We start from the raw sequence: 9968 nt of genomic DNA on the forward strand, positions 1-9968 counted from the left end.
AGTGAATAAATGTGATACATATTTTAATAATCTTACATGAACATTAACTTTCATTAATAAGTATTCATTGAAATTATGATTAAGTGTATAATAATGAATTAACAGGTGGGAATAAATATAGAAGATTTAAAACATTAATACATATCATATTTTAACCACAATATTTTGAATTGTGAGTATATATATGTGTAGGGATTAATGCGTGTGTATATGTAGATTTTTGAAAACAAGGAATATTGAGAGAATTAATTAAATTAACTAATTAAAATACATATTGTTTAAAGTACATATTGTTTATCAGGAGAAAAACAACAGTAAATACATTAACCTAAATACAACTCAATATAGTTTAAGGTTTTGTGAATATATTTAATGTGAAGACAAGAATATGAAATCATATTCTGTACCCATTATATTTGTAGAGGCTTTATGTTTGAAATCGGGTAAGTCATTTTGGGATTATTATAGCTTATTGGTATATTTGCCAGAGTTGCCATAGCCCAGATTATGATGGAATTAGTTTCTTCCAAGCCTGGGGTTGAAATCCCAGTAGCTGGAACCAGGTATTTATTCTGCCCATTTAGATGTTGACAAAGATGCCATGTTGATTGCATCATCAGAGTCAGCAACAAATATGAAATATGGTAATAATTACTTATTTTTTTTACTAAAAATTTCTTATTAAGATGACTAATGTCTAGGGGCTCCATCATTAAGTGGCCGATTTGTGCCCAGGTCATGATTCCATGGTTCCTTTGTTCAAGCCTGGGTCGGGCTGCGCTGACAGCTCAGAAGCTGGAGCCTGCTTAAGATTTTGTGCTCCCTCCCTCTCCCTGCCCATCCCCTGGTCTTGCTCTGTGTATTTCTGTCTCTGAAAAATAAATAAAAGTTAAAAAAATTAAACATGTGCCACCTCTAAGAAAAAACTTCAAAAAAAAGACTAATGTCTATATGCATGTGTGTATGTATACATATATATTCATTTATATAGTAATATATACTAGCTTTTGTCTAAATATTAAGAACACGTTTAAGTCCCAGTGAAGAAATGTTCAAGGATATTCCTCCTGTCCTAATCCCAGATCCTGTAGAGATGAACTCACTGGGATTGGCTGGGGAGAGGAGGAAAGTTTGTTACAAAAGGAACTGTCTGAGGGAGCAGAGCACTTCTAGATATGGGAAAGAAGTTACACTTTTTTTTCCCATCTGAAGAAAGACAATTATAATGGCTTCCAACTCTCAGAGGATATCAAAAAGGAAATTTTAAGTCATTTCTTATACAACCCTGCTCTTCAAATTAGCATACAAGTATTTCAGCCTTTCCAAATAAAGTTTTAACTTTCAAATAAAAAAGGACATATTGAAGACGTATGATGTAGTATTCCATCCATCTCTCCACCCCACCTATCTATTCACAGTCTATGTTATCAGTTTGTCTCATATTTTTATGATATCAAATTACTTCTGCTACTACTTCAGGTTAGTTTGAATGTATCACCATGAAATAAGTTGTTTGAATGTTTGAACCTATCCCTCTCTTTTTAAAATTAATGCCAACTAGTCATTTACTTCAAGTCACATAAAATAACTGAGAATTTTCCAATAAGTTTTTACTTTTGCTGAATAAAGTTACTAAAATCAAGGAGTTCGTTACTAATTTAGCTATCTTTGTATCTCATAATGAACTTAATGACACAAATTGTTTTAAATCTGATTATGAAACATCACTCTAGTGATGTAAATTGTATAGAGTAGAATAGCGTTAGGTTAGAGAAATAATAATTCCTCATGACTTGTTAGAAAGACAAAAGCAGTAATGAAATCCTAGAAGGAAAATCACAGGCACACAGGGGACCTTATGAGAGTGAGGCAGCCAGCTTGCTGTGGCTCATAAAGATGAGTCTCCATGGGGATTATTGATGACAATAACTCTTTGTTATAGCATATTGATTTCTAGCACATCTGTCCCTTGAGGCCTGCAGCCCAGAAAGGAAAGAGTTTACATTATAATTGTTCTGATGACAAATATAAATGAAAAAAAAAAGGTTCTTAATAGCTTCTAGGGGGAAAATTTCTTTTTACATGGTGATCATGAGTGTGTACTTTTTCTCTAACCTCAGCTCTCACTCATAGAGGAAGAAAGGAAATAAATAAACTCAGTATAGTACCAGCTGTGGACAGAGATCAATGCGGCTACCTCACATCCGGCAATATTGACAGTATGTTACCTAATAAAGACCTTTGTTTTCAAAATGCTAATTCTAAAGGGTTTTTTAAATATTTATTTACTTATTTTGAGAGACAGAGAGAACACATATGCAAGCGGAGGAGGGGCAGAGAGAGAGGGAGTGAAAGAGAATCTGAGCCAGGCTCCATGCTGTCAGCTTGGAGCCTGACACAGAACTAGAGCTCATGAGATTATGACCTAAGACAAACTCAAAAGTGAGATGCTTAACCAAATGAGCCACCCAGGCTCCCCAAGGTGTCAATTGTGTAACTCAACTGTTGGGCACACAATCAAACAAACAAATGGCTAAAGAAGAAGTGATCCAAGAAAATCTCCAAATAAAGTATATATCACTAACCATGCCTTAGCATCCTTCTGTTACTCAGTTAAAAATTTTTTGAAATGGATATTCAGTTTCTAGGAGATCCCTCAATAAGAAATTCAAAACTTAGATTATATAGTCTTCAATTGATATTTATATCATCTTGTCAATATTGAACATATTAAATGAAGCCAAAAATTTAACTGAATAAATAAATCATGATGCCTTCACCATTTCATTAGTGACTCAGAAGACGAGAAAATGGATTCAGTCAATATCTCTATAAGTTCAGGGGCTCTGGGGTGGCTCAATTGGTTAAACATCCAGCTTTTGCTCAGATCACGATCTCACAGTCCATGAGTTTGAACCCTGAGTCATGCTCTGTGTTGACAGCTCAGAGCCTGGAGCCTGCTTTGGATTTTGTGTCTCCCTCTCTCTCTCTGCCTGTCCCCAATTTACAATCTCTTGCTCCCTCAAAAATAAATCAAAACTAAAAAGATATAATTGGATGAATTCAGTTGCTATTTTGTTTTGTTTATATTACTGTTATGGAAAAAGCAAGTAAATTGCTAGGTTTCTATGTTGTTCATAAAAGCAAACTTAAAGCAACAGCTAGCAAAGAAACACAATCCCCCCATATGGCCCCAACACACAATTTATTCAATAAGAGGAGAAGATACATATAGCATCCCTGCTATGTTGCTTTCACCTGATAAGAATACTATGAGATTAGACCCAAGTAGAACTACGACTATACTTATTCTCAGTTTGAGTTGGGGGATGGTGTTGAGCAGAGGTATGTCACTATACTGGAAATGAGAGAGGGTTTAGGAACAGCATGGTAGGAATGAGGGGATTAACTGGTTATAAATCAGACCGTGTATGATTAAGTCTTGGCTTCTTACTGTTTAATTTGAGTGTTACTTAAAATACCTGAACTTCAATATGATCCACTCTCAATTAGGGAAAATAATGAGGCTGATAATCCCTACCTTATTGGGTTGTGACAAATAACAGAATATAAAAATTAAGTGCCTAATGTAGAGTGTGCTCTTCAGGAATGGGGAGATTCTCTCTGTTGTGATTGTGGTTGGTTTTAATTTGTTATCATTGGGAAAACTGTAAGTTCGGTATCTTTTCCAGATGAGTGAAATTGTGCATGCCATAAAACCTGATTTTCACTTTCTCCTTTTGTGAAGTAATAAACACATTATCTGGCTTACCTAATAATCTTAATGCAAATGATATTTTTAACTTTAAAAACTATTAATAGATGTTTATTTTTATCATGATTATTAGACTGAATGAGCTCATATAATAAGCTAAATAAATGTAACAGTGATTCTTAAATGTAACATTGGTCTTACTGATTCATTCATTCATTCATTCATTCACTTATTTATTCACAAGATAATTTTGATCACCTACTCTGTGCTGGCATTGATCAAGGTACATTGATCTATAGATCTTACAGTCCTGGTATGAGAAACAGATAATCCCATCTAATTCATATAATCCCTTCTCTTCACCCCTTCTCCCCTCTACCCACCCTCTTTCTCCCATCCCTCCTCCCCTCCCCCATGCTCTTCTCTTCTCCACTTGTTTTCATTTCCCTTCTCCTCTCCACACATGCTCCTTTCCTCTCCTCTCTTACCTTTTTTTATCTATCTCCTCTTTGCCCCTCCTCCCCTCCTTCATTACCTCTTCTCTTTTCCTGTCTCTACCACCACTGTGGTGACCTTTTGTTCCCCCACAGTGTGAGATAGTCTTAGAGTCTTCACACTTCTTATGGTCAATTGCTTTAGGGAAGGGCCCTTCTAAGAGTCTGTTCCAAGCTTCAGAGTTTTTAAGTCCCGGGACTCCACTGTCATACAGAATGACTTCCACTACTTTCTGTTGCTCAGAATAGATCACCAGGGCCATCCCAGATCTAAGGGGAGGAGAAAAGGACATGACTGCTCAATGGGGAAGTGGCAAGGTCACACTGAGAAGTACCATTTGTGATGGGAAATAATGTTGCAGCAATATTTAGAATCGCAGTCTCCCAGAAGTACACTTAGAGGCCTAATCAGTTTATGTTCTGGCACACCTGGTTCTCTCATCACATCCCGGTAACTAAAAATTTACAGAAAGTTCAGTGTAAGAAACGCACTGAGAAGCACTGATGTAGGTTCTAGAACACCATGCAGAGCAGTCAGGCTTCTTTTGCTGATCTTAGTAAGGTATTGTAATATATTCATTTTATGTTGGATTATACATTTATAGATAGAAATAATTCTAGAAAGGAGTTTATAAATAGTAAACAATTACATTTGTGAAATATGGTTTCTCAAATGAAACACTATTGGAAATGTGTCTATTTAATAAAGTTATTACATCAGGGTCTAGATATGGATTCATGAAAGGAATCCTTTTTCTCCTTATAAAATAATTTCCATCCTTTCATATAACTTGACCAATTCTTATCAGCTGATATAAAATCTGACTGAAAGAGTCTGTATTTCTGTAAAAGGAAGTTGTCTTAGGTGTAGCTATCATTGACAAAGGTATAGGTCATGATTTCTCACATAATTTCAAAACTCAATATCTGAGAAATCATATCCCATGAAGGGAAGGATTTTCACCTACTGTAACCAGAAAATATGAAAAAAGTACATTGGGTCATTAAAGTGATCAACTAGATTTTTTTCTGTATCTTTTGTGACATGTATATTAGAATATTAATGGATATTAATCCATTATTTTGTGGACTTCTATGAGATATCTTTTAAAGAGCTGATTCATCAGTAAATTTTTAATTAAAAATTTTTAGGGGTACCTGGGTGGCTCAGTCAGTTAAACGTCCAACCTTGGCTCAAGTCATGGTCTCACAATCCGTGGGTTCAAGCCCCACGTTGGGCTCTGTGCTGACATCTTGGAGCCTGGAGCCTGCTTCAGCTTCTGTGTCTCCCTCTCTCTCCCCTTCTGCCACTCACTGTCTGTCTCTCTCAAGATAAAATAAAGACATCATATTTTTTAAATTATTAAACCTATGATCAAAATTGTACTTGTTATTAAATAAGAAAAATTAAGCTATTAAAATAAAAATACTATTGCATAGAAGATTCATTGAAATATATTGTATATATAGTATATATTATATAAAGTATTAATATAATTTAAGCTCTCCAAATTGTCTGATGTGCCTAATTTTTTAAACATAATTTGAGGTAAATATATATACTCATTAGAAAGTAAAAGTTCTAATTCAAAAAACTTCTGTTCAGGAACAGATTTAAGTGAGCTTGTTTTCTGAATCATATCTACAATTATGTATTTCAGTTCTCTCTTAAGTACCAGTCCCAGTACTGTCTCAGAATGTTATTGAACATAGCCTTTCTAGGGTAAGGAGGGGAAAACACAGTCAGGAGTAGTTTTCATTGGAAACTGTTTTCTAGATCTATATACTTTAATAAGAATTTTAGTCTGAGAGCGACTAACTTTCTCTTTATAGTATATTGGCACCAGATCATGTAGAAAAGTCTAGTGTAAATAATGATACTGGAATAAGCATTTTGTATTATATTTTTTTTCATATATTTGTCTTCTGTATTAATAGTTGGTATTACCCAAGATGCTGCTACCCTGACAGTTTTACTGAATCTTAAAGTGGGTTTAAATATACCTATAAAGATTGTAAAGAATTGACTTCCCCTTTACAAAAATAAATGAGTCAAGTGGCTCCTCAAAATTATTTTCTTTTATTAAGCACCACCTATGTGCTTAATAGGAAAACAACAAGCTCTATAGGAGAGAGGGCAGATAAGTTGACCAACAACAACAAAAAACTTGGAAAAGCATCACATGTACAAGAATACAAATAGCATAGAAGACAGGAACATGGTGTGGGGGGTGGCAGAAACCCTGAAAGTTGCATTGGCCCTGCAAATCCTAGGATAGATTCTTAGATGAGGGATAATATGATCAAACACATTTCATGATGGCAATTTCAGTGAGAATGTTTGAGGAATACATGAGTTGGAGAAAGAGATTAAGGTCTAAGATCCTTGAAGTGAGACTCCTGGTAGTTCTAAGTATAACTAGAGCATTTGCTTAGGAGTCTCCCAAGCATTTGTTGTCTGATAATGAGTCTCCAGTGTTTATTTAGAGCTATTTTGTCTTCCTAGAGCACAAAGAGAATTGTCTGTGCTGGAGAATGAGAAGATGAGGCATACATTCTCAGCCTGGCCAATTTTAAGCCACAGCCCTGCTGGTATTAAATTGAATTTGGCTACTACATGAATTAATATGTAGATAAGACTACATTTAGAGGGTACTAATATGGCTGATATGATAGAATAGGTAGGATACTTGTTCCCCAAAAATATCACCCTCCTTATGTTATACCCAGATTTTAATATCACCCCCCAAAACCAGAGACTACCAGGGAGACCTAGTCACGCATGCAAAAGCAAAGGGCGGTTTTATTACAGGCTTAGGCTGGCCCAGCCTCAGCTCGGGCTCACAGACTTTCCTAGAGCAGTGGATTCATGCTGAGCCCCGAACAGAGGCGGGGTAGGGCTTTGATGAGTTTTGGGAAGGGGGAGTTACAGGAAATTGTGACACAGGCACAGTGATCCAATAATGATTATACACTATTATTGACAGCAGGTTTAACCATTCACTTTGCCTAGAGTATTTGTTACTTTTGGCGGGACCCAATCACAACATTTAGAGTGTTAACCAATTACAGAGTGGACCCAGGACCCAGGACCCTCATGTAGGGTGTAACTAGCCTTCTAGGCCTGCCCTTAGAAATGTTAAGGGTGTTAGCTGGCCTTTCCTGATTGGGTGCTACAAGGGTGGTCCCTCCTGCCTTGGGCAATGTGTGCCCTTCTATTGTCTAATGATTCTGAGAAGCTGACACTTAGGCCTCCAAGATCAGAGTCAGTTTGATTCAGACCTGTGTCCTTACACTCAGTTACAGCAAACTTTGAATATGGTACTTCACATGGCAAGGAGGGATGTAACTTACTGATTGACTAAGTTTACCAGTTGCCTAATTTTAAGAAATGGAAATTATTCTGAATTATCTGAGTGGACCCAGTGTAACCACCAGGCCCTTTAAATATGGAAATCAAAGGAAGAAGTGTTAGATTCAGAGTATTGTTGTCATTAGCAATAGCTTCCTTTGAAGATGAAAAGAAACCACAAGTCAAGGAATGAGGAGAATCTCTAGAATGGAGAAAAGTCAGGGAAATCGATTCTTTCTTAGGACTCCCAAGTGCAGTACCGCCAGCCCCTTGGTTTGAGTCCAGTGATACTCATTTTGTATTATTGACCTCCCCAGATGTGAGACGATAAAGTTGTGTTACATCAGGTAGCTAAGTTTGCAGTTCTATGTTATGGCAGAAATAGACCATTAATAAATATGCAGACTTAGATACACTAAGTACACGCTGTGTCCTTGTGCTAAGGCTATGAATGACCCAATAAACAGCAGGAGACTCTGTTCCCAGCCCACCTCCCTCACTTTTTCTGTTAGTTTTATCCTCATTTCTCTCATGATCCATCTTATAATAATAACCTCTCTCTCCACAAATGTAAAAATGCCTGCAACTATTGTCTTTGTACTGTGCTGCTGTGTGTTTGTAATATATGATCACAGTGTTGTCTAGGAAAAAAATCTGAAGAAAAAAAATGACCCCAAACAGTAGGTATGGAACGTAGACTGCTGTAATGAATCTGCCAGGATATTACTTATAATTACCTCAAGAAAATATTTTTTAAGAGAAGAAAAAAAGTCTTACATTTGTTTGGGGAAAAAAATGATCACTGCCACCAGAACCCAGCTGATTCATGAAACTACGGAAGTGTGGAGGAGGAAATATTTTTCTTTCCACTTGGGGTAATCTGCAGAACTCCGGAGCACATATAACACGCACTGAACTGGTCTGAAATATTCTGGTGCCTGCGTGCTTCCTGCAGGTTAATTCCTGCTGAGCTGGGAACTGCCCTGATTTGCACTGACATGCAGTGCTCTTCCCGGGAAAACACCTCCCGTAGTGCCTTCAGGTTGCTCCTGTTGTGGACAGAACATCCTATTGCACGTGTACGGTTATGTCTTATTTACCTTTAGACATATGTGTTTTCTATAGGAAACATTCTTGATTTCTATCGTTATAACTTCTGCTTAACTTCAGAAATAAATTACCCATCCAACCAAACCCAGACGCAGTATAACAATAAGTAGGGTATCGTGTTTTTAAAAAGAAATAGAATGCATGATGAATCGCAATAAAAGACTGGAGCACTCTTCTCATTAAATTCAGAGAGCCAGCTCTGGGACCTGTCAGATGGGGTATTTGATGACAGTAACTACAATTAATCTTGCATAAAATTTTGCCTAATCCTGTAATACAGAAACTTTATTTTTTTATCAGCTAATAGCTTATTCTGAAGTGGAGAGGAAGGCATTTGTCAACTAGGTCAAGAGGAGTAAGAAAATTAGAAATAAAAAAGCATAGACAAGAACGTATACGTAATAAACTCAGTCGAATTTCAGCACATTGCAATCCATTTGAAGGCGACCATCGAACAATTCATTTCATTTCATTTATTTATTTTTTCTTTATTTTTTCACTTTTAACTGACGTTCTCCTATTTTTAACTGATGTTCAATGTTGTGAAAGTAACACATAACTTGCTCTTTTTAGCATGTGCATATATATGTACTACATACATGCCCATGTGTATAAATATACATACATTATCTGCATAAATCTTAATCTCCTAACAAAACAGTTATTTATATAATTCTAAATTCGATGTTAAATTGTAAATGGAGGACAGTACTAATATATACTATGATTTAAAACTGAAGTCTCTCTAAGAGTAGCATTAATAGTTAACCCTGTGTTTATTTTATTTTTTTTATTTTAAAATTTTTTAATGTTTATTTATTTTTGAGAAACATACAGACAGAGTGCAAGATAAGGAGGGGCAGAGAGAGAGAGGGAGACACAGAATCTGAAGCAGGCTCCAGGCTCTGAACTGTCAGCACAGAGCTGGACGCCGGGCTCGAACTCACCAACTGTGAGATCGTGACCTTGAGGTGAAGTCAGACAATTAACCCACTGACCCATTCAGGTGCTCCGAACCCCATTTTTAAATATCAGAAAAGAGGCCTTCAACTATGATTTAAGGTTGACAAACTATTTCATATTTGCAACATTATCTGTAAATTAGCACCTTTTCAATAAACAATTATTCATTTAAAACATTCATTATTGATGGGACGTTTGGATTAATAGGAAGAGCAGGTAGCTAATTGTTGACATATACCATTTCAACTAACCACGCACTGATCACAAGACGCAGCTTGACGTGTTGTCATTTCGTGCACCCGTGTAACATGACACAGGGATAAAGTGCACGGCA

At 36.3% G+C, this 9968-nt stretch overlaps 1 non-coding gene across 1 annotated transcript; it reads left to right on the plus strand.

The window, feature by feature from the left end:
- The first annotated feature begins 1035 nt into the window (after window positions 1–1035).
- Window positions 1036–1159, plus strand: LOC115303715. The gene has a single exon (XR_003914209.1). It is a non-coding gene; the product is annotated as a small nucleolar RNA SNORD22 (small nucleolar RNA).
- The last annotated feature ends 8809 nt before the right edge of the window (window positions 1160–9968 follow it).

The sequence above is a fragment of the Suricata suricatta genome, chromosome 1 (genome assembly GCF_006229205.1).
Source record: "Suricata suricatta isolate VVHF042 chromosome 1, meerkat_22Aug2017_6uvM2_HiC, whole genome shotgun sequence".
Classification (NCBI taxonomy): domain Eukaryota; kingdom Metazoa; phylum Chordata; class Mammalia; order Carnivora; family Herpestidae; genus Suricata; species Suricata suricatta.